The sequence below is a fragment of the Oryzias latipes genome, chromosome 18 (assembly GCF_053564925.1).
Source record: "Oryzias latipes strain Hd-rR chromosome 18, Olatipes_Hd-rR_3.1".
In the NCBI taxonomy this organism is placed as follows: domain Eukaryota; kingdom Metazoa; phylum Chordata; class Actinopteri; order Beloniformes; family Adrianichthyidae; genus Oryzias; species Oryzias latipes.
The window spans coordinates 26349368-26371099 of record NC_136254.1 but is presented as its reverse complement, the minus strand read 5'-3'; the positions used below and the strand labels follow the sequence as shown (position 1 = coordinate 26371099).

Genomic DNA, 21732 nt, shown 5'->3' with positions numbered 1-21732 from the left:
CTCTGGGGCGGGACGGGACAACCCTCTTGGGGCCCCCGGTCGCTCTGGGTGTCCTCCGCTTCGGCTGCGGGGTCTGGGGGGGGTGGGGTGGGGGGTCTTGTCGGCCCTGACCTGTGGGGGGGCATTCTGGGGGAGGGGGGGGGTCCACTATTGGTACGGGGCAGGGGGGGTTGACGGGTCGGGGTCTCCGCTGAGGCCATCGGCGGTTTCCCCGGCCGGTTGGCTGCCTCGGTCCCGTCGAGGCCTGACCAGAGCTCTTCTAGGGCCGGCGTTTGGGGGTGGGGGCCTGGGCTTGCTCCGGGGGGGGCCGGCGCTTTCTGGCTCCTCTCTCTCTGTGTGGGGGGGGTGGTGCTGGGCCTGGGGTGTCGGCGCCTCCGGGGGTGGGGCCCCTGGGCTGGGTGGGCCTGGCCCCCATGCTGGGGGGGGGGGCGGGGGACAGCTGTTTGACCACCGGGGGACAGTCTATCAGCTGTCCCCAACTTACCCCCTTCCTCATATAACCTCATAATAGGGTGAGGGGGTGGGGGGCTTAGCCTGCGATGAGCCTTGGGGGGGGGTTTACTAGGCAGTGGCCCCCCTCCTATGGTTGCCGTATGGAGTGGGCCCCCCCTCTTTCGGTTTTATTTGCACCTTAGACATGTAGGGCCCTTGGTAGGGGGGGTGCTTGGACATCACTGCCAGCAAGCAGCGGATGTCCTCCTAGCACCCTACCCGCCAATTTTAACCGCACCTTAGACATTTAGGGCCCCTTGGTGGGGAGGGTGAGGGGACGTCACTGTGAGTAATCAGGAGATGTCCCCTTAGTGCCCTACCCGCCAATTTTAACTGCACCCCCCTTAGTACACACCCCCCTCCCCCCTCAATATATACATCCCAACATAAACACACACACATGCACACACACACCATCTCAAACACACATACACGCACACACAATTTGCAAGGAAGGTGGGACCTGGGTCCATCTGTCCCCTGCCTCTTCCCTGGTGGGGGGTGCGGGCCCCCCTTTGCAACGGCGGCCGTGTCCCCGGGGTGCCGGCTTCCTGGGCCCGGCGGTGCTCTCTCCGCGCGGTGGGGGAGTTCACATTACATCTGAGCCGGGGGTGTCTGGTTCCTGGGGGGTGGGTTCTGGTCCTTGCTCCTGAGTGCTGGGCCCCGCCAAATTTCCAACTGTGGCCGAGCCTGGTCGGGCCATATTTATAACACCCCTTGTGGGCCCTCTTTTTTTCCCCGGGGTTCCCCCCTCCTGGGCGGGGGCGGCGGGCCCCCTGCCTCGCTCCTCCCTGGACCAACCGTGGGCCGGGCGGATGGTTGCCTGGAGTGCGGAGCGGGTCTCCCTTGGGGGGTCCTGGCTCGTACCTGGGGTTGGGGCGGGGGGATGCCCGGAACTCCTGGGTGGTGGTGGGGTGCTCGTTTGGGGCTGTGGGCGTCCTTCTCCGGTGGGGCTCTGCGTTGGGTTCTCCCGGCGCGGCGGGGGGGCTGCTCTCCTGGTTGGGCTGGGGCGGCGCTCTCTTTCCCTCCGTGCTTCCCTGGCCTCTGGCTCTGGGGGCCTTGCGGCGGCCCTGCTGGCCCTGGCCTGGGTGGCGGGCTTGGTCGCCCGGGCGGCGGTTGTTCCCTGCCGGTTCCCGTGTGGCGTTGGGGGGATTCCGGCTGCCGCTGCTGCTGCGGTGGGGGTCTTGGGGTGGGGATGGCTGGGCACTCTCCCTCCTTCTTTTCACGTTCCACCATCCATTTTAGAAGAACATAAAACCTCACCTGAGCACTGGTGTTAGCTCACCTTTGCACTAATAGCTTGCATGACTGAATGACTGAAATATTTCACACTAGTTGGTTATCAGGCATAAGTATGCGTGTGAACACTATCTTTTTTGTGTACATGTCGACAGGTGGACATTTTTGCAGCTAGCAGGTGTGTTTATAACATTTGAGTGTGTGTGTGGACAGGCCCCGCCCTTTTTGTACTGCATTTGAACCTTACCATAATGATTAACAACCAGTAAACTTGTTGCTGTATGCTGCTTCATGGTCTTATCCCCCTTCCCCTCCTATTATCACCCCCTACCCCCCCCTCTCTCTAGCGTCCCTCTCTCTTCTTCCCCTCTTTCCTTTTCCGTCCGGTCCAACACCAAAGATTTTCAGACATGATTGAAATTAATAAAGTTTGGCCTCAATTACAAAAGGGGTTTATTCAGACATACCTTTGGTTTGTCAGAAGATTAATAACCCCTCTTGTTAAAGCAAAATATGTCCCACACAAGAGGCCCTCAGCTCTCGTCTGTCTGCCCAGCTGTTGGACAGGACAAGTTAGAAAAAAAAAAAAAAAGAAAAAAAAAAAAGAAAAAAAAATCACACACAATTGTTTAAAATGACTTATCTTTCATTTTTTTCTGTTTCTGCATATCAAGTCATTTTCCTTTGTCCTGTGTCTTATGGTGTATTTAATTCAATTCAATTTTATCTAGATAGCCCAATGTTACAACAATAGTTCTTTCAATGGGCTGCCGGTAATTGTATGAGAACATGAAATCAGTCCTAAAATATAATAGAGAATTGCTATACTAAACAGACTAACCTGAACTGGGGATCCCTGCCCTTAGACCCTCCTTCTCAGTATGGAAAAGGTCATAAAAACAAAATGTATTTCAGGAAAAAAAAAAGAAAAAAGAAACCCCAGGGATGAAGGACTGATCCTCTCCCAGGATGGACAGGCCTTGTACCGCAATTCATAGAGAAGAATTAGCTCTAACTCTACAACTACATGTTTGAATAGTGCAGCAGATGGGCTTCATCCAGATAGAGTTGGGGGATGGCTGGGGGCGCGAGATGAGCCAGAGGTGAGGTGTACGGCCAGATACAGGAGCATAGATGAGCCAAAGGTGTGGTGTACGGCCAGGTAGAGGAGCAGGAGCACAGATGAGCCAGAGGCGAAATACAAGGCCAAGCACAGGAGCACAGACGAACCAGAGGTGAGGTACAAGGCCAGGTACAGGAGCACAGATGAGCCAGACTGGGCACATTTGGTTTGTTTAAAGTAACCAGCGTATGTCTGCCCCAACAATTCGAAACAAATTTTTCGTTGGAACAAACACAAGCGGACCCTAGCTGTAGAGGGTGTCACAGAAGGCTTGCACTGTTTTCAAAAGTTTAATTTGGCTAAATCTTAACAAGAAGTCTAAAAACACAGATTTTAGAAAATGCTGGGGGCAACATATTATTGATTTTATGAAATGAGCCTTAGGAAATTTGGGCTGTATTTTGCCCATGGGCTGGACTAGTTCTAGTAGCTTGAAGACCGTGTTTTATTTTGTGTCACTGGTGAAATTTCCAGTATTAAAGGGTTAAGGAGTTCAATAAAGGCTTTATTTCTATCCTAAATATCAGTTATTTATTCTTGGCACTTTAGAATTCACTTGAGTTTTAGGCTGGAGTCTTGAACCACCTTAGATTATGAACATTACTGAGCTCACGAGGATTACACGAATGAAGAATGCAAAACGTAATCCTTAAGGAATGAAGGGAAAAAGTATTAAGTGTTGGATTCAGAGGTATTTCATCCTTTTTTAATCCCAACTTGCATGAAGCATCATTTTGATGTATTTTAATCTCTGTATAAATTGCCCAGTGGATTTTTCTATTGTCCGATCAGCCGTCTTATCACCTCACAGAGAACATTAAAGCGTTCCGGGGTAAACCCACCTAAATAAGGAGAGCCGGATCCATCAGGTTTTTCCCTTTTTTTCCTACATCCACTCTGTAATCCTTAGTCAAAAGATCAAGCTGCCGTCTTACCTTTCCAGATAGACTGGGGGGGGGCTTAAGTACCGTCACCGGACACTTTCAAACTAGACTACAGCTGTCTGTAAAGTCTGTTTGTTCTTTTTTTTTTTCTTTGGTCAAAGTACTCAGAAGTTAAATGGAGGTTTCTGCAGGAATTACAGGACTATTTGAAAAATCTCAATCAAACATACTAAACACTTTGGTTTAGGAAGAAAAATGTAATAAGACGGACCAAAAAAAATAAAAGAAATCTTAACGGGAATGCTGTAAACTCACCTAATTGCAGCAAAAAACTGATCACAAAAGGCAAAGCAGAACACTTGAGTTCAATGGGATCACGAACAAGTGTTAATTAAGGGTCCACATAGCATAAACAAGTGTCATAATATGTTTTTATTTGAGAGAATGCTCCAACAAAGCACTATAGCTTCAATTAAGGGCTTTTTATTTTCCCCAATCACATAATTTCCATGTCTCCACTGAAATTGGAACTGCTGATTATCGGGTTACGCAATGTCATTTACATTTGCACAGGACACGTTTCTATTTGCAAAACAACTTTTGAAGTTTGTCCTCGACTTTTACGTATTTATAATTCTGCCCTGCTGAGCTGGGGGCCTCACAGCGTGAAGGCAAACTTTCAAGATTTAACTATGAACTTTCGTCCAAAGAACACAACTTGCACTCAATAATAACAGGAAAAAAAACACGTTTCTGATGTTCTTTAACTTGAAAGGTTGGAGTCCAATCAAAGGAAAACATGCTTTTGTTTATGTGCTTAAAGTTTCAGCAACTAGACAGAGACGTGTGGAAACTGTTTTCGTTACTAAAAGAAAAAACATTTTGTTAATTAACTCACATGTGTTTGAATGTTACTTTATTAGCAAAAAAATATTTTCTCTTGATTACCACTAATGCAAATTTTTGCCCTGTAGAGGACACTTCTAAACTTGAATATCCCATCTTCTGCATTCTGCTGAATGAACTCCTTTTGGTATCTACAGAGGAGGTTTGGGGCTTTTCAATTATATCAAATGTGAAGGGGCGGGGCTCTGGGAATTGTAGTTTTTGTTGGATTAAAAAAAGGTTGACTGGCCAACTTTTTTTCCTGAAAGACAGGAGGTTAAAAAACAAACAGTACAAGAACTCTATTTTTTAAAAGTGTTTTTAATAATAAGATAGCTTTTTTATATGCAGTAAAAACATTTTATCCTGTTTTTTGCTCCCAAATCACAATTTGAAAGCTCCAGTTGTCCCCATTGTTCACAACAGTGGTCACATCAATGTATTCTAAGTAGCTCTATTACATGTTTTACTATTTTGGACCAAAAAAACAAAAACTTGTCAATCCACTTGGTGAAGAACTGAGTCCTGGTTCACAAAATCTCCCTTTTCTTTGGGTTAGCCCCAAAGAGGAAATGTGGCCTGAAATGATCTGTCAGTCAAACAGCAGACTGCTGGTAAAATCTTGGTACCAAAATCTTGGTAAGTCTTGACCCAGTTATTGCAAAACCAACTAAAGTGAAGTTTAAAAAACTTAAATGAGGTGTTAATATTAAACATTAAATACCAAAGATTTACTTTCAGATTTAACTCAGTGACTCTGTGATTGGTGGGTTTCTATTTTTATTCTGTGTCTACAATGTTGTCGTCATTGTCTCAAAGTTTTTTCTCAAAATGATTTGTAACATTGCATTTATCAGTGACTCCTCAACCTCTTGACAGCACCAATGAAAACAAAGTAGACCCATAAATCCACAGACAGTTTGTGAACTCGTCTCAAATCCATTAAAAGTCTAGGCGCTCCCTAACATTTAACCTACTGAGCTTTCTGGAAATTAGGAAGCCCTGCTCTTAATCTGTCCAACGGTTTCCAAAGGTTTTGAACTAAACTCCCAGTGTGGCTAGGAATGTAATGAGGGTCAAAAAATAAGCCTTCAAAATGAGATGCTGCCATTCAATGGGATTCACCCTTCAGATGAATACCAGTATCAATCATTTCCATGTGCTGTAAAGCAAACATATTAAGATGATAAGCTTTTTATGTTGTGGGAAAACCAACTTAAAAAAAAGAAATCCTCAATACAGTCCTCACAATAAGTTAGGGAGATTGTGAGGTAAGTCAAAGATTTTTGCAACAGCAGAAAAAAAACCCTGAACATATCCCAGATGGGGTTATTTTTAAGGTTTCAGAGCAATACGGTCTCAGAAAAAAAATAAAGGGCGCCTCAGCAACTGACACATCAGACAGAAGGGCCCCACATGCAGAATGGAGGCAGCGGACTGGAGCAAATCAACGTCTAATGGAAAGCAGCAGACCTCATGGACCCTGACAGAAACTCTTCATTGCCTCTGACTGGGTTTTGTCCTCTTGATTCATCTTCCTTCCAGGTGAAAATGAATAAATAAATAAAATACATCAAGAAAAACCTGCAGTGTTACACAGTCGCAGGGGGAAATAAACACGTGTGCGTGGTGCAACGAGGACGCCACGGAGTGAACATCCAGGAAGTGGGTTGTTTTGATAAAAAGACAATGTGCTTTCTTTTATATTTGGGGGACGCTTACATAAACGAACATAAATTATGCAATGTCCCCCACCCAGTCTAAATTTTTTAAGTGCATTTGCCTTTGATGCTTGTATAATCGGGCATTCATCCCCTTTGTGGTTCCTCTCTAGCGGATGGCCGTAACTTTGGTGACAGAGAATTGAAAATCTGCGAAGCTCAGCTTAAGAGAATAGGCAGAATTTCTGCGATTCCCGTCAAGGATAAGAGCTCTCATTCTATTGCACCGAACAAAAATGTTACGTTCCACAAAATGCAAACTGAGATTCTGACTCGACGGCAGATGCCACAAAACGTCGTCAGCTGTTGTTAAGCCTTGTGTATTTTGATGGCACAACACTGAAGGCTTTAGTGCTGCAGAGCAGGTGTGCTAATTTGCACAACAATAAGGTTTTGTTAGTCATGCTGCTCTGATGCTAAATGCTTTGTTTTGACATTATGTCGCTGCTCAATTAGCTGGTGCATCTCTAAAGGTCCCTTTGGAAAGCAAAATCCACTTTTTCATCAAAAAAATTCACTTATAGAGCGCGGGTTTGCCCGCAGCTCGACTTAAATCAGAAAGTGGAATAAAATTTCAGATGATAGCTTTGTGGAAAAGTGGGAATTATGTTCTAAAAATAACCCGCAGTAGACAAAATCCGCTTAGTAGTCAACACTATTTTATTTACTTTTATCACCGATGTTTTTCGGCTGTAAAACTCCTCACTACACACTTTATAGACTTTTCACAGACAGGTATGAGCCTTTTCAAATTTGTATCTTTTGTTTAAACTCTCAAAATGTAAACTTTGATAGAAATATGAGTCCAGTTTTATAGAATGAAAACAACGATCTCCCTCTCAGGAAGCACGGCAAGGAAGAGATTGATTGAGGATGGTGTACGGCCAATCAGGATGCAGAAAACAACAAAATTTGCACTGAAAGATCTGCAAGATCACGACAGGTGAACCGTGAATCAGGAGGGATCACTGTATTACAAAACAACGATCAATAGTCAAGAGGAACCTGAAACTTAAATGTCTAAGGAGCTCTGGAACTCTGACAAAAACATAAGCTATAAAGAGGAACTTTAAAATCGATGCCTGCTTAGTGGGCTGTGGTGGATGGAAGATGGTAGACATTTGGGGGGATGTTCTTCGGTGAACAGCTGGCAGATCCTTGTGATGTAATGGATGGAAAAGTTGAGATATAGCAGCTCAGAAACTGACTCTTCCATCTATCTCCAGAAAGGAGGGCGGGAGGTGACTACTGACTCTTTATCGCCCTGCACGGTTTTCCAGGATTCTTTCACCTTCTACATATGGTGAGGGTCTTTCTGGTTTGGGAAGAGTTTGGTGGAATCCTGATGTTTCATCTTGCTTGTGATCGTTTGGCACTTTCCTGACCTGCAGACTGGATGACATGAACCTCCTGGTCATTTAAGGCCGGTTCCTCTGTGTGGAACAGACACCAGGTGACCATTTGGTGGTTTAACCCCCAGATTCGACTTCTTAATGCTGAGTGTCAGAACCAGAAAAAACTTTATTGATCCCACCTGTGGGCAAAAGAAGAACAGTAGACATAAGAGAAAATAGAATATATATAAAAAAGCATCTTTAGAGTCTTTGGAGTGACCCCATCCATCCATCCATCCATCCATCCATCCATCCATCCATCCATCCATCCATCTTCGAAACCCATTGAATCCCTTTTGGGGTCATGAGTTTGCTATCCTAGCTACCGTCTGGAATAAATACCCCCTGGGGAGGTCGCCAGTCCATCAAAGCCCTGTCACCCAACCATTGGTTCAAATTCAAGGTCATCTGGTCTCAGGTCACTGAGCTGGTTACCCTGTGATGGATTGGTGACCTGTAAGACATATTAACAAGAAAGTTCCCACCACAGATAATCAATAATTCCCTATTTCCAATGCAGAATTACGGGGCTTGCTATCCTAAACACCTCCGGTCAAAAGCAGGGAACAGCCTGGACAGGTTGCCTGTCCTTTACGGGGCCACACACGCTCACTCACACACAAGGGGCAATTAAAAGTCAACCTATGAATCATGTTTCTGGACCGTCGGAGGACGCCAAAATGCACAAGGAGAATATGCAAGCTCCATACAGAAAGGATCCAGCTGGGATTTGAACCAGGGACTTCTCGTTGTGAGGTAAGAGTTCTAACCACTGCATGCTTCAAAAAAAAAGAAAAGTTAAACCAGACTTTCTATTGCTTTACTGTTTTCTTGTAAACAGATGTTTTGCTAGATGTTTGTTTTACAGTATACAGTATTCTGTATACTGTATACTGTATATATCCTGCATATTTACAGTGTCTCATTACTTTGAGAGTATTCTACACTGTTTGTTGTATGCATTGTCCCTTAAATAAATAAATACAAATACAAATATATACTGTACTTTTCACCCCATATTTGTGGGGCTTAGGGACCTGACACCCCCGCGGGCGAAGAATGTCCGTCACAGATCGTCACTCATTAAAAACCCTTCTGAAACATTTCTGAAGCTTTGTAAAACATTTATTAAAGAACATTGCTCAAAATAAATGTTTTTTAAATTTTTTTTATTTAGAGCAATAGTACCGTAGCGTACTTTATAACACACAGGAGTGTCTCACTGTCACTCTGTGCCTTAGAATTAGGAGCCTGTGCTTCCTCCTTCATCAGTTAAGTGCGATGGGGTATCTTCCAAAAGAAGCCGGTTTCATCCATCATTTATTCATCCGGATGATATTTCTTGTCCGTGAATAATTTCGGGCCACTTCTGAGTCAGCTGATACCATTTCTCCGTGCAGGGGCACAAACTTCTGTTGGAGGCAATTCAGGAATCAGTGGAACCAGCTGTTAAATATTCTTTAGCAGCCAGCGTGCTCTTCATCTCCACTCCTGCAGCACTTCCTTTGGACGCAAAAGTCGCATATAAGGGTCTTGAGCTGAGTTTTTGTGATGAACCAAAAGAATGATGTGACTGGAAAAAAATCAGCAAATATGTGAAACTGCGAATACTTGAAACGCAAATACACGGGGGAGCACTGTATTTGTTAGGTAGACCGGTAGATAAATGGATGGATGGGTAAATAAGTAGACAGGTATGTAGATGGATGGATAGCACAGTAGGTAGATTGGTAAATAGAGAGATAAATGGATGGATAGGTAGGTAGGTAGATAGATATATAGGTATTTAGATGGACGGATGGACGGGCAGACAGATAGATAGATATCTTGTTCATAGCTGCATTCGGAGCTCCTGGTTTGCAGTGTGTTGGTTCCAGGGTCAAGTGAATAATCGGTTACGTCTGTACCAACCTATTTTACTCCCATATACCAACAAATCCATGCAGCGCTACAACTTAGTTGTTGACTGGAGACACACGAAGCAGCAGAGGATCCTCTGCACCAACTGCGGAAGAAGACTCTCAGTGTGCAGGTAGTGATTTTCCAAGGACAAACCATTTCATTTGTTAGGGGGTGCAACACATGCCCTACTATGCTGGTTACATAAACCCGTTAGAAACTGGTGGCTGAAAGTAACTACCGGGAAAAGTTTCTGGTTCTTATTAGCACGTTGGTATACACTTAGTGTTTAAACAAAAAAGGGCAAATGCTGGGTAAAAAAATGGAGGCCTGGTTTAACCCACAACAGGAGCCTGTCCCAATCTTGTCTGTTGGACCTCTGTTAGCAGAAACACTATATGAAAGGACGTTGGTTCAAAACGCCAATCTGGCATGACTCCTGATTATACAATCCACTCCAGCGGTGCACTTTGACACGCCTGCTCTCCCCAGAGGATCATAAAAGTTTAATCGGCATTTGCACAAAGAAGGAGCCAAATAAATTTTTCATTGTGAGTTGCAGTAACAACGTGAAGTCAGAGCGCCTCCCAATCCACACATGTGCGTAAGACGTGGATCCAGTTGCCTCGCCGGTGGCTTGATCCACCGGGAGGAGTTCTTTAAGAGGGGATGTAACTTCAGTTACAAGTGCAGAAGAAACTCTCCCCAGCCGGACAGCAAGACTCCATATCAGTGCATTGATCAGAAGTCCGCCTGTTATTGTGAAATGTCCTCAGGCCTAATTAAATATTAAACCTTTCATTGGCTTCCAGAAGGTATTTGTAAATACATTTCATGGCAGGGAAAGCATCAAAGATAGCAGATTCCTCTCCTGATACGGAGCGGTGGTTATTGCTGCTCAACCCCACCCTCCCAAACCATTTAGGCACATATAGAATGATGAAAGAGGAGGTAAATTGCTGCCGATGGCTTCCAGGGAATTGAATATCGTATACGTCTCAGTCTATCTGTGAGCAACTGTACTCTCCTTTCTGCCAGGTCATAAAATGAAATATAAAACCAGCTTATGAATAAGGATGTTTTCTATTTTACTGTTATCCTGATTATCGGGCAAAAAAATAAAAAGTAATCAAGCTAGGCTGATAGATGCTTAAATTGAGACCGTGCGAATGTGTATAGTTTTAATGCCTGGGGCCTGGGAGGATTCACACAAGGAGGGATTTCTGCAGAACTAGCAACTCTGATTGTCATAAACCACAGGTGACAGGATGGTCGACCAACTAACTTTTACCGATTGTCTTGTTTTGACTCCGGACAATAAATCAAGGGTTCCATCATCAATAAAACTGCGGGCTATTAAGCCATAACCCTGGCTAAAATAAACAAGAGGAAGGCGCGGTGTGGAGCACGCGCCGGCCTCCTCTCGCTGGCTGCGTCCATAATTCACGGGCATAAATTACCCTGCCTCAGCCAGCGCTGCAGACTGTGCCTGTCCCTCCTCATTTATGGGATGCGAGGCTGAAGTGAGTCAGCTGACAGGCCTCGCCGGGTGACTTTCACAGAGGCGAACGGTAGGTGGAGCCCCTTGCTTTGGCTTCTCCTGCGCCCGAGAGGCGCGCGCGTTCACCGGAAACATTACTTCAGTGATTGTATTTCTCCCTCCAGCTCCGTATCATCATCATTACATGCCATTTATGTCATTAAGGTTGGTGCGCGTTTGTGCGTCAGAACCTCAGAACACAAAGAAAAAGGCTGCAACCAATGGAGACTGCAGGAAAAAGGCGGTTGATAAAAAAAAGTTGCATGCCAAATTAGTTAGATTTGTCAGTTTCTCCTCTTTTAGAGCCCCTTGGGTTACTTCATTTCAACATTTTTGCCGTTCTTTGTTTATGGAGTTTGCGTGCATTGAGGGAGTTCATTTAGGATCTTTTTTTTTTAATGTTTCTTCCTTCTCGTTTTGCCAAAAATGCACAGATTTTTTCACAGCACGTATGCTCTGGATTAAAGAGATTGACACATTCTTTATTAGATTTAGCTCCTTCCTTACATGGTCTGTCTGTGCTTGCAGACACAGCTTTTACATCTCGTAGCAGCAGATCCGCACTGGACTGCATTAGTGACACTAGACTGATGTTGGTTCGCCTGAGGAACACCACGGGAGATGAACACGATGAGAGATGGCATTTTGGGAGGGGGGAGAGAAGAAAAAATGAAGCGGCAGAAGTGGAGGCATTGTGAAAAGCTTGTGGCTTGGATGTGGAAGGCTCCACTTCTCAGTGCTGATTACTGCCACAGCTGTGAGGAGCCGTGGGTGTGAGGGGGAGCCCGTTGACATTTTGAGCTTTCTTTTACAAACTCTAGACAGTGTGGCTGGAGCTTGTCACACACTTAGGAAAAGGCTAAAAAAACCCGTTAGATATGACTGAGCTCCAAAGCTACGTCTACACCACGAATGTGTGGTGTGTTCAAAACCACATTGATCATGGGTTTTTGAATGCGGTTGTAGGATGTGGTACTCTCAAAGGACTGTCGCTACCCGATACTAGCACACGTACTCACAGTTAGAAGAGGCTTGGTGCGAAACGTAGAAGTGGTGCAAATCTTGCCAATCTTGTTCCAGGCTTTTTCTTTCCCAGCTCAATTCCTTTATATATAAGACTTGCTGTCATTTAATTTCAGCCGCAATTATTAAATTCTTCTTCACGATCAGTTTTTACATTTCAGGCTTTTCCATGAATTAAAAAGACACTACCCAAACGTCACTCCCCAATCGGAGTCCCCAATTGGTCAAAGTTCAATTGGTTTCCCTATTAACCCTTGTGCTATCCTAGGCACTTTGAGATTGGGAGTGAGGTCATCTAAACCCTACAAAACAGTGCACTGAACATTTTTTCTTCAATGATTTGTGATCTTCACTGGTTTCCATGGATTACATGAAATCCTATCCACCTTTGTTATGGTAGGAATAACACGTCAATGGTCATCTTGAGGATAGCACAAGGATAGCACAAAGGTTACAGTGCGCTCAATGGCCGCACGTTTTGTACCTAGATGGTCTTAAAAACTTGTGTAGTGACACTTAACGCAACAGTTCTGAATGCAGAAGCCCAAAGAGCGCATACATGTTCATTTACATGGACTTTTCATTGGAAGTGGTTGCTCAAATGCTGTTTCTGAGCCTGGTGTGAAGGTAGCATAGTATGTAATTTGGTACACAAATGTGAGAAACTCTTTATTTCACAGATGTTGGGGAATTATTATTTAATACTTCAATGTCACAGCCAGACACGCATTTTAATACATCACATGTACAAAAAAAAAAAAAAAAAAAACAGGCCAGATTGCTGTGGCTGAAGATATGTGGTGGATTCATCAATCACCTCTGCCTCCCTCTGGTCAAATCAAGTTTGTCCTGCCGTGAGCGGGAAGCAGGGACTGTGCAAGATCTGGGATCGATCCTGCGGCGGATGAAGAGACGGACAAGTGATGAAGACTCAGACGCGCCTTTTCTCAGAACCAGCTGGGAATCCTCTTCCTCTGGTGACAGATTCTACTGTGTGTTGCAGCAAAATGAGGAACAGCTGGAGAATCGCAGAGAGCTAATTTCTCTACCAGAATCTGTTCGCTGCCGAATCGGTGAGCTTTCCGTATAAGAAACTGTTTTTTTTCTCCTCGTCATACTCCAGAGCGGAATCTCGTCTTTATCTCAAAGAATGACGAATGACTTTGAATCAACATGATGTTAAAGACCCAGTCTGATCATCTTTTTCGATACTTTAAAAGCATCCCCAGTGGTCTTTTAACTTGGAGTAGTGCCGAACTATAAGGCAAGATATTATATTAGGCAAGATAAAATAGTCAGTGGGTTTTTTTTCCATTCCAGAATCCTTTTTTTTTTAGGAGTTTTTCCTTACCGAGAAGGAGGGTCTAAGGGGAGGAATGCCCAGTTTAGCCTAGTCTGTTTCGTTTAGTTTCGCCGTGACTTATTGAATTTTATGACTTCATTAATCTTTATGATTTCCTTTATATTATTACACAATTACCGGTATGAAACCCATTGAGACGACTATTGTTGTAATATTGGGCTTTATACATAAAATTTAATTGAATTGAATAGATTAGTTTGCATGTTAGTCAGACTTCATTACTGAGTCACAGTGACTCAAGAACATGTTTGTATCACGCGACACACTAGCTGCGTTAGAAGCATTAGCCGTGTCAGCGTATTTACAATACCTGCAATTCCCGAACCCTGTTTGGAAGACGTAAAAATGCAAACTGATACCTCTAAAACAAACTGTGTCCCAACATTGGTAACACGTAAAAAAAAAAAACACAGTCCGACGATGCTACACGCTAGCCACGTTTGAGTTTTCACAATAACAAGTCATAAGAAAACAGACTGACTGACATTTTGATGGAGCTCTGTGTATCTCGTAAAATCACTGACATCACGAAACGCAACCAGAAGTGATCCATATATAAAGCGCCTTGGATTATAAGGTGCACTATAATTAAACGAAAAAAAAAAAAAAATTAAGTCTTTTAATTGGTGCTTCATGCGATTCATCTTTTTGTACTATTAATCAATCAAGACCTGTATTCATCCTAAAAATCTATTTTTATAGGAATTATTTTCAACTTAATAATTGCGATAAAAAACATCATTTTGAGATGTTTTTCTTTAAATTTGTGACATTGTGTTTAAGCTGTTTAAGGGGAGCAAGGAGCTTTTTGCCCGCCCATTGTTTGTTTTTTACGTCACAAATACAATCTCATTCAAAGTGAATTTTTTCAACTGCTCCTGATTCATAACGATTTGAATAAATAAATGTAATTTTGAGCTTAATCCCCTTTATATATGTCCTCCATCATGTCATAATCATGTTAAAAAAAGACCAAAAACACAATTTTCATCAGAGTGGATCTTTAAAGCAAATAAAATTTTGTGGGGGAAAAAAACCCAACAACTTCCAATTTCCTCAAGAATGAGTCTGGAATTGGAATTAAAATTGGAATTAAAATCACCATCATACAAGCCTTGGGCAACAAAGTGACTCCATTTTCTGTTCTTAAAAGTAAAAACCACTTTAGTTCATTGAGTTCCTACCATGGAGACGTTGAAGTAGTCCCATGTGGCGCCCGAGTTACCAGTTCCTTTCCAAATTCCACTATTTGTCAAGGTCAACTTTTTCCTGTGAAGGAAATCAGGGTAATAACCATGTTTGAGCAGCAGGATTCGGGGAAAATGAGGAAGCTGAAGTGCAGCTCGCTGGTGTAATTGGTCTCCTGGCATCTTCACACACTGCTTGATTAACATGCCTTTGAAGCATTTCAGACCCATTTGCCTCCAGAACAAAGACGCAGCAGATAAAGGCGATCAGAAAAATATTTGGAAATTCTACCAGTTATTAGCAGACATGATATTTGAATGTCTCCCACATCAGGTCTTTGATGTGAACTGATAGATTCACAGAGGCCCCCTTAAAGGTGCCGTTATCTCCAAGAAGGCAGACGGGAGGAAAAAGAAAATGGAAATGTTGGAGGTGGACAAAAAGAACATTGATGCCAAGCTTCTGTCATGTGAGGACAGAGAACCCTCTGTCTCTCCTGGCTTAAACCAGTTATTCCTTAATAAAAAAGAAAGAAAGCATGCATTAATCAATTTCCGGAGTTGGCAATAACAGAGGCTAATCATTTATTGTCTTTTATCAACAAAAATGTGTCAAAATAACCAGAGGCAACGACCAGATAAAAAAGTAATAATCAGCAAATCAAATTCTACTGCATGTGTTTAAATACTGTAGTTTTAGACAAGAGGTCTGCAATCCAAGGCTTCGGAGCCACAGTCACAACTCTCCTTGAGGGTGGAGACAGGGAAAAAATGGGCAAACCTGTACGGGGAAAGTTTGGTGAGGCCGTAAAGCGAAAATTCATTCATTCATTCATCTTCTAAACCCGTTCTGTCCTTTTCGGGGTCACGGGGCTGCTGGAGCCTATCCCGGCCAGTCGTGGGCAGGTCGCCAGCTTGCCGCAGGGCCACAAATCACACACCCATGCACTCTCACATTCACACCTAGGGAAAATTTAGAGTGACCAAGGAACCTATGAAGCATGTTTTTGGACAGTGGCAGGAAGCCGGAGACCGAAAATGTTCATGCTAATTTCTTTACAGCCATGCTACGGAAAACAGGTCTCAGCGAACACTTATACAACACATAAAAGGTGTGGGTGAAGTCGGTGGGATTAGGCCAGCACAATAAATCACACATTTATCATCATCGTAATATCAAATTGTCCAATACAGGTATTGCAAAAGACTGTGTAAATTATGATAAATGGTGCCCTAAAATGTTTACACACATGCTAAAACACTTTTGGACTTCTTTTGAATATTATTATTATTATTATTATTATTATTATTATTATTATTATTATTATTATTATTATTATTATTAATAATAATAATAATAATAATAATAATAATAATAACTATAATAATAATATCATTATTTTTATTATTATTTATTGACTTATTATTTATTTATTGTTAGTATTGACTTACTATTGATTTATTATTATTATTATTATTTTTATTATTATTGACTTATTGTTGGGTTTTTCTAAATAATTTAAATTACATGTCAAAGAGGTCTAAAACTTCTAAATGTTTAGAAATTAATTTTAAAAATTCTTTCTAATATTTTTTTTATTTTTAAGAAGTCCTGCAACAATGGATTTTCATTCAAGTTTGAGCTTTTAAGGCATACTGTTTCTCTTCTTTAACAACAACAAATGATGTATATATATATATATTATATACATAAAATATAATATATTTATATATATGTATAAATATATTTAAATCTAAAAATATATACAGTTTCTAAAAGCTACTTAGACACCACTAAAATCAATTGAAATCAATGTCATGTGGGCGTCGTCGACCTCACCAAGATGGCGACGCGCTCCGCCACCGTCGGCCAGGCTTCTAAAGCGGGCGCGTCTCCTCTAGTGATATAACTCATTGGCAGCCGCCACTGGAGCAGAGGATCCTGGGAGCTTTTAAAGCTTCCCTCCAAGCCAGGCGATTGGTGGCAGCCTCAATCAGCACTGCAGAGGGGGCGGAGTCAGCAGCTGTGAAGGAGCTGGACTTCTGCAGGAGGTAGAACACAAACACATAAACACACCCAAAACAAGCAGACACTACCAGGGGTCCTAACACTTTTATTTAAATAAAATTGTTGCAGTGAAATAGAAAAAAATCTATTTAGTTGTTTTTTATTTGTTCATGTCTTGCAAGTTTTAGTGTCTCTGAGATGTAGGTTGAACTGTTGGCACGGAGTAAGCCCAGTGGCGGATTTAGCAGTAAAAGTCAACGCTTCCATCAGTTGATGACTGTATGAGCACGGACACAGATTGCTCTTATCTATAATTTTGCTCTGACTCAACCAAAACTAGCATTTTGTCTGAAACCTAATGTCAGCTTATGAAGACACGTCAATAAACAGCTGACAGTAACTTTAACTATTTTCAAAGAACTCAAACAAAGGATGGCTGAAGAGCAGAAAAGCAGTTTTTTAGGCTTTAAAGGGAGGATACACTTACCTACATATGTACCTGACTGAACTGCACTGCAGCCACGATGGGTATTGTGCTGCTAAGCAGTCGAGTAGCATTTTTTTTTTACCTCCCACTGAGAAAATGCCTGCCCTCCATTGATTTTCCCCCATTTAGCGGTTCAGCAACATTACATGAACATCGTCATTTTGTTTCTAAGCCCTCAAAGAGGCAAAAAAGGGGCATCGGAAGGTTCAGTCTGATTTATTTCCAAACTCAAGCTACCTTTTTCTGGTTTTTTTTCTTTTTGCCATTAGTTCAGGAGTTTGTCCTTTTGCACCTCAGGTGGTAGGTCGCCTAAAAGTGGGTGGTGATCAAAACCATAAAATGAACTACACATTAAAATTCCTCCCAGATATCTGTCAAAGTGAAAGCAGATGTTTGATAAATGTGCACGACTAATTTTAATTTCCCTGATAAAATCGCTCATTAAAATAAAAGCCAGTGCCACAATATGGAAAAATGATAATAACGCTTTGTGTACAAACAGTTCAAAGCTGCTTCTTCTCTCATTAGGAATTTTATTTAACAGATCTTTTTTATTTAATTTGAAGGGATTGGACACAATTTTATAAGACTGCTGGATAATAATGAATCAAAATAAAAACCCAATAAGGCTAAACTAAGCGATGAAAGTGTTGTGCACACACCTGTTCTTGTTTACAACTTCCATTTTAGAATTAAAAATATTTTTTTTTAGATATTAATATATACAAATTATTTCTGAAAGTCATTATAGTAACACAATTAACAAGTTGGCTTAGAAATTATGAAAAACTACCAATTCTTTGGCTGTTTTATGAATTTGCGTTTCAGCCAAACTGTGTAAAAAAAAATGGCTGCAAACCTGGCATCCCGTTGCGTTTGAGTGGATGTCTGTACACATATATGTTGTCCCTGCAGACCAGACTTCACTTAAAGTTTCCTCACACAGAAAGCCGGAGTTTCGTTGCTCGTTTCCATCTCTAGGTCAATATTTGATGAGGTCAACATTTTCTTTTTTGTATTTCCGTCAATAATGCAGCAAAAAATCAAACAAACATTTTACAGCCTTACCGTCTACCTAATGCTGTTTCCATCTTAAAAACACTGACAGCTCTTTGTGAGCTTTTACACCACACATCAAAGCATCGCTTTTATTTTTTTTATCTGAGTGCATAAAAGATCAAGGCCTATAATGAGTCAACCTCAGAGGTAATGGTTCAAAAGATGACAGTATAGGCCGCTTTAGGTAGGGAAAAAAGAATGCATGCTCCTCTTAAATGTACTATAACTCCCACATTCTACTGCTGTGAGAACGATAGAGGTTATTATTAATTGGATAAATAGTCCTAAATCTTTGCTCTCATTGTTTTTATTGAAGACCTTCTTCAACATCCTTTGATCTATTGTCAAATTGTTCTTTTTTTCTTTTCCCTTTCCCCTTTTAATTATAATTATGCAGGGTTTTTTTTAGCCAAAATCCAAAAAATCGGTGTAATTTTCCAGGACATAGTTTCTTGGACATATGACATAGAGCAGCACTAGTTCATTAGAAATCCCCCAATAGCTTACAGCCCCTCACACCCCTGAATTAACAGTACTAGTGCAACAAAAATGGTATTGGAGCTATCCAGCCGTACACTCTAAAAAGACTATTTGGGCTGTAGTTGGAAAGATGAACTTTTTACATTCTTCTAACTTAGTTATTTAGTTTGGTGAAAATAAATCATTTATTTGAGTTCATTTCAACTCAAGAATAACACGTAGTTGTCTGACATAGATATTTTACTTTCAATCAACTAAATTCAATTAAGTTGGTGTAACTTTGGTGTGAAGCTGTCAATGTTTCATGACGTCATAACGTAAGGCACTGCAAGGAATTATGGGATACCATTTTCTTTGCCTATCTGGGCAGATTGGGGTTTAAGTGTCAGTTTTTGTCCGTGTGTTTTGTTGTCTAGCTGTTTTAACTAGTAATTTAAACTGTTATGTTTATTTCTTTCTGCACCATGAGTTAGAGTTTGGTAGAGGATGATGACCAACCCCCTTGTGCGGAAAATCATCGTATGTCCCAATATCAAAGACAGAGTTCACGACATGCGAGTTCCTGCCCTGTAATGCGAGACATGGCTGGGTCACTCATCTCTCTGACATGGAAACCACAAAGCCCATTGGTTAAAACTTTAGAAAAATGTGTCAATTTACATTGTATAAACACAATTTAAAATTTTTTTTTTTAAGTTAGATCAACTTATCAAATCGAGTTGGCTAGCAATAGAAAATTAAGTTGAATAAACTTAATTAAATTACGTGTTACCAATTAAAGTGATTCATTTAAGTTGGATCAACGTATTACACTGAGTTGGATAGACATAAAAATTTAAGTTGAATATACTTAATTCAATTAGGTGTTACCAATTGAAGTGATTCAATTAAGTTGGATCAACTTTTTTCTTTTTAGAGTGTACAGTTTTGAGCCAGAATCCTCATCAGACGAGGAAAACAAAGACGTACATGGAGGAAGCTTGTTGCCCGCCCAGCGTATTTTCTAGGAAACAAGTACGATTTTTTTCAAGCAGCATTTTTTTAGTCTGCTGCTGATTCGCAATGAAATGAATAAATACTCAGAAATGCAACTTTGAGATTACATTTCTTTATATATGTCCTTCAAAATAAGAAAAAAGCCCCAAACACTAAAAATCCATTTGGTCTCAGATTGGGTCTTTAGGTATTGTTACTTCATAGCATCCGATATGGTTCATGGAGTGTCTTAAGCTACCTTCAACAGCAAGTCTAAATGCATGTTTTGGGCTTCGACTTTCAAAACTCGGGACGCTCATGCGTCCCCACGACCCTTTTCACGCTCCACGTACAAAACACGCTGCCTTGAACGCACATGGAAAGTTAAATCAGGTTGAACTTTGACCAATCAGGCCCTCAGATTTGGTCGTCACGAATAAATGGCGTCCTTTTAATCCACGGAGGTGCCAACCGTTTGAAAAATTGATCGGGAGAAATGAAAAATTGTGGTTTGTGCCCCAGCTGGAAATCCATAACACCAAGTCTTTCACATTTCAGAATAGAGCTTTGAAGGAAAAAGCCTGGAACAAAAGTGGCGAGAATTGCACCACAATTCATTTCTCACCAACAAGACTCCTCTAACTGTAGGTGGTGGGCATGCGCTAGTAATGGATGGTGACGGTACAGTGTGAACACCCTATGCGGAACGTGCATTTTTTTATGCTTGATGCAGACGATACCTTCCCATGTGTTTGGTGTGTTTTAGAGAGCAAAAACCTTTTATTGTTTTTAAACTATGCTTTCATTTTTAAGCTTGTTTGGGTAGATTGTCGCTCCCCAAAGTACAGCAGAGACTCCCGAATGCAGAAATGCCTTAGAGATGAATGCCTGAGAGCTTCCCAGCAGGAAACTCCTGGGCCGGGAAAGTTGAACCCCTCGTCACGTCGGCGCGTTCCTTATGCCTTCATCTAAGCTCTTTAACTTTTTTTCTGTCAAGCTGTTTCACAACCGCCAGACAAGCTTGCACAAGGTTTACAAATAATGAGGAACCTTGGGAAAGTTTGATCAGACACAAAACATAATGAACGCAGGTAAGAGTTTTTACTTTTTGATTTAAAAAAAATAGATGTATGTGAAAAATGTACCCGTTACGGTCAGTAAGATTTGGTAAGAAAAGGCTTTTTGAGTTTTATCTAAAATTATGGTTCAAAAAATTGTTGCAGAAAACCCAAAATAACACAGGCCTTGATGGGTAAACCCACCTTTAATGATTACAGGGCAATTGCAGACGACCAACCACACAGTCTCATATTAACCTATTACACATGTCTGGTCTGTAGGAAGAACACAGAGTAGCCTGCTGGGAAAAAAGAGCCCACACATGGAAGAAAAGTACATACAAAGTCCACACAGAAGCTCCTTAATGCTGCTACACAACTGTGCAACTCAAAATGAATGCCAATATTCAGAAAAGAAGTGAATGACAACATACCAGTAGTTTATTGCAAGAAGTGCTGTGAATTCTAGACATTATGTACAAAAATAAAGAGCAAAAAGTCAGAAACTGTTTTCTTAAAAACCATGTGTGTAGCCACCACCAGCTAAGGCCCAAAATGCTGAATTTGGTGGAGAAACGCCGCCGCATTGGAAACCACTTTGCCGCCAATTTCAAAGCTTGTAGTGATCAATAATGAACCTCCAGGATCTGAACAGCGCGAGCATCAAATGCCCGAGGAAACACAATTAAAGGGTTATGGAAAAATGATGAGGGGGGGCTCTAATCAGATCAGCACCATGCAGTGATTTCTATCTACTGGATTATCAAAAGTGCAAACAATAAAACCAAAACGGTTCGACGTCAGTCATGCAGGAAGCAGCAGGAAACCTCACAGTCAGGGAGATTTTCATTTTCACTTAACCTTGTGTGTCGCCAGGAAGGATGCAGATGGTGGATTTGGGAGTTTTTAAGGTCC

At 41.8% G+C, this 21732-nt stretch overlaps 1 long non-coding RNA gene across 1 annotated transcript; it reads left to right on the top strand.

The window, feature by feature from the left end:
- The first annotated feature begins 1422 nt into the window (after positions 1-1422).
- On the top strand, positions 1423-3375 carry LOC144987120 (uncharacterized). The gene is made up of 2 exons (XR_013650988.1): positions 1423-2834; positions 2877-3375. It is a non-coding gene; the product is annotated as an uncharacterized LOC144987120 (long non-coding RNA).
- Positions 3376-21732: the final 18357 nt, after the last annotated feature.